The following is a 3,223-nucleotide window of genomic DNA, read 5'->3' on the forward strand; positions in this document are numbered from 1 at the left end:
CCTCCAGAAGAGAAGGCTGAGGGGGGATCTTGTGGCCTGCTATAAACTAGTCAGGGGGGATCAACAGGCACTGGGGGAGTCCCTGTTCCCCCGAGTGCCACCAGGAGTGACCAGGAATAACGGTCACAAGCTGGCGGAGGGAAGGTTTAAGTTGGACATCAGGAGGCGCTACTTCACGGTCAGGGCGGCTAGGGTCTGGAACCAGCTTCCAAGTGAGGTGGTGCAGGCTCCCACCCTGGGGGTTTTTAAGAGGAGGTTAGATGACCATCTTGCTGGGGTCGTTTGGCCCCCAGTACTCTTTCCTGCCATGGCAGGGGGTCGGACTAGATGATCTGCCCAGGTCCCTTCCGACCCTAGAAACTATGAAACACTGCCACACAGCCACCAGTGCTGGTACTGCTCCAAGCTGCTAGGGGTCTTGACCTTCCTGGAGCCCCTGCCTCACATGGAGCTGCCTGGTCTCCGATTGGAGGAGCTGGAAGCTGAGCTGGGAACCCCTCAGGTCACTGCTCAGATCCTCCTGCTGGCCAAAGCCTCTCGTAGGGGATCCTAGAGCCCAGTAGGAAGCCTGTCCTGCTGGCCACATGCCGTGCTGCTGAGGGTCTAACTACTGCCTGCAGATCCTGCTCCTTCAGGCTCTTCTGGGGCAACTGCTTCTACCCGCTGGCTCAGCTCATTGAAGCTCCTTCCTCATAGTCCCTCACTGGTCTCTCCCCTGAGTCAGCCGTGCTGCCCCTTTTATCCCCCTCCAGGTGACCCCAGGGGCCAATCAGGGGACATGAGGGGTGAATCTCTGGGGCCTGATTGGTGAGGAAAGGGAATTCCAAGTCCTCCAATCATCTTTTACCCCTTCAAAACCCCTGGGCTAGGTCACTGCCCACTAGCCCGGCACAGTAGGTTCAGGCTAGACATCAGGAGGCACTACTTCACAGTCAGGGCGGCTAGGATCTGGAACCAACTTCCAAGTGAAGTGGTGCTTGTTCCTACCTTGGGGGTCTTCAGAAAGAGGCCAGACAATCACCTTGCCAGGGTCATTTGATCCTAGCATTCTTTCCTGCCCGTGGCAGGGGGTTGGACTTGATGATCTGCTCAGGTCCCTTCTGACCCTATCAACTATGAAACTGTGAAAGATTGAATCAATTTGGGCTCTGGCTTTTTGAATGTCTGTCCCTAGCCTAAGGATGGTACTGGTGGTGTGTCTATATATATATGTTTGTCCGGTGCTCATCTGGGTACTGAGAGTGGGAAGAAACAGTTACTGGTCTTCTTGTTTGGCTCAGGGGTGGGCATGCTGAGCAATTGGTGGGGAAGTTGTGAATTCAAGGCTGGGTGGGTGCTGTGTATGAAAACTGTGAAAGCTTGAGCAATGTCTCTAGCACAAAAATGCAAGACAATGGCTGGGGTAAGACTGGCTTGTGGTAACACGACTTCCACAAGAAAATCAAACTCTGCTAATAGCTTGCAACCCATTAGGCATCGAGACAGTGGAGCCTGAGGTACCCAATACCAGACCCATGCCATAAAATAAAAGTGGTCATGTCTCATTTTTATCTCACTGATTCTTGTACAAACTGTGAGTAACTTTATGAACGTCAAAGAAAATTGCACTGTTGTAAATCTGAATTTGTAGTGAGATCTAGGTCCACAGACTCCAAGTAAGAGTAACAGGTTGTTTCTGCTAACTCTTGGAGGAACAGATTTGAAACTTGAGTCAAGTCGTCTAACACATCCTAAGAGCAGAAGAAAAAGGATGTTGCTTCTGCTTTCTAGCTTTCCACTCCCTTGTCTCTCCAGTTTCATAAAGTTAAGTAAACAAATAGAGGCTCATCTATTTTAGACCTCTACGTGTTGTTTTGGCTCTTTGGTTAATACTGAGGAGTCAGTTAGCCAACAACATATACTGCCTTAGGTAGACCGTGGCAAACGCATTCTGAGTGAACAGAAGAGAAGGTGTGCTGCAGTATGGCAGCACAAAAGATGTGCAATACAAAAAAAAATCTTGGATAACCATTTCTGTGAAGAGCCATAGTTGATAAGCTGAACGACCACTCGTGGCTTGGAAGCCATGGTCAGAATGCAGTAAATTCCAGTTGTCTGCACACAAGGTTCTTTGGGTAAATCTGATATCTGTTATTAAACCAAGTCAAGCTTTTATCCAACATAATTATGTAAATCAGCAGACTATGCTAATAACCAGAATGGGACAAAAAACCCCAACAACAACTCCCCAAGAGCACAGGAACAGGTACTATGATTATGACAAACATCCCAGGTGTAACAATGCAATTTTTAAAAGCTTTATTTGAAACAATGCAAATATAGTAAATGCAGCAATAAAACTAAAGAAACAGCATAGCAGGTGAGATAACTCAAAAATAGCATTTCTTTCCACGAGACAGCTTATCTTCTTTTGTTTGACGACAAACTAGCTTTTTCCTCTACAAAATCTATTTTTGCTACCTTCTCCTTCCCAGCTCTGCCCCGTCCAGCGCAGAGGCTGCCTGTGCCACACATCCTGCAGGGTGGCAGGGTGGCAGTGTTGCCAGGTTTTAAATATGAAATGATCATATTGGAAACTCAATGTTTTCGTATTTGCTGAAAAACTAGTGTACACTAAAAAATTATACAAACGAGTATGCCAATATGCCTGCAAATAAGTCTTCTTTATTGTATATTGCTCACTGAAACTCGCCATTGAGAGCGAGAACGGGGTCAAAGTTAAAGCATTTCTTGATTTTTGAAGCAGCCTCACACCAAACCCAGACTTCAGTTAAGCCCGTCTAAGAGCGACTCAATGAAATGCCTCAAAAATGATTGGCAGACAAGGTTCCTTGGGTGATTTTGGTATCTTTTATTAGACCAACCCAAATAGTTGGAGAATAGTTATTAAGCAAACTTTTGGGTTCAAAAACCCTTTGTCAGGCTAAGGAAGTTTCAGCAGTTGGTGCGTGCTCTTCCTGGACGGAATGAAAATGATTGTACATTTTGAACTATTTATTACATCTAGTGTGTGTGTGTGTGCATCGATGTATCTATAAAGATCGAGATATACAAAAATGTACTCGTACACACACACATACATATCTGTGTGTGTATTAGTACAGTTTTGTACTACTATTTATCGTATATCGCACGGGTTGAAATTACCCTGCGACGCCGGTCATGACGATGCACCTAGCAGCAGCCGGAGGGGACCGGCTGCGTGTGGGTCACGTGGGGGCGG

Source organism: Alligator sinensis, unplaced genomic scaffold, assembly GCF_000455745.1.
Source record: "Alligator sinensis unplaced genomic scaffold, ASM45574v1 scaffold609_2, whole genome shotgun sequence".
NCBI classification, from domain to species: Eukaryota; Metazoa; Chordata; order Crocodylia; family Alligatoridae; genus Alligator; species Alligator sinensis.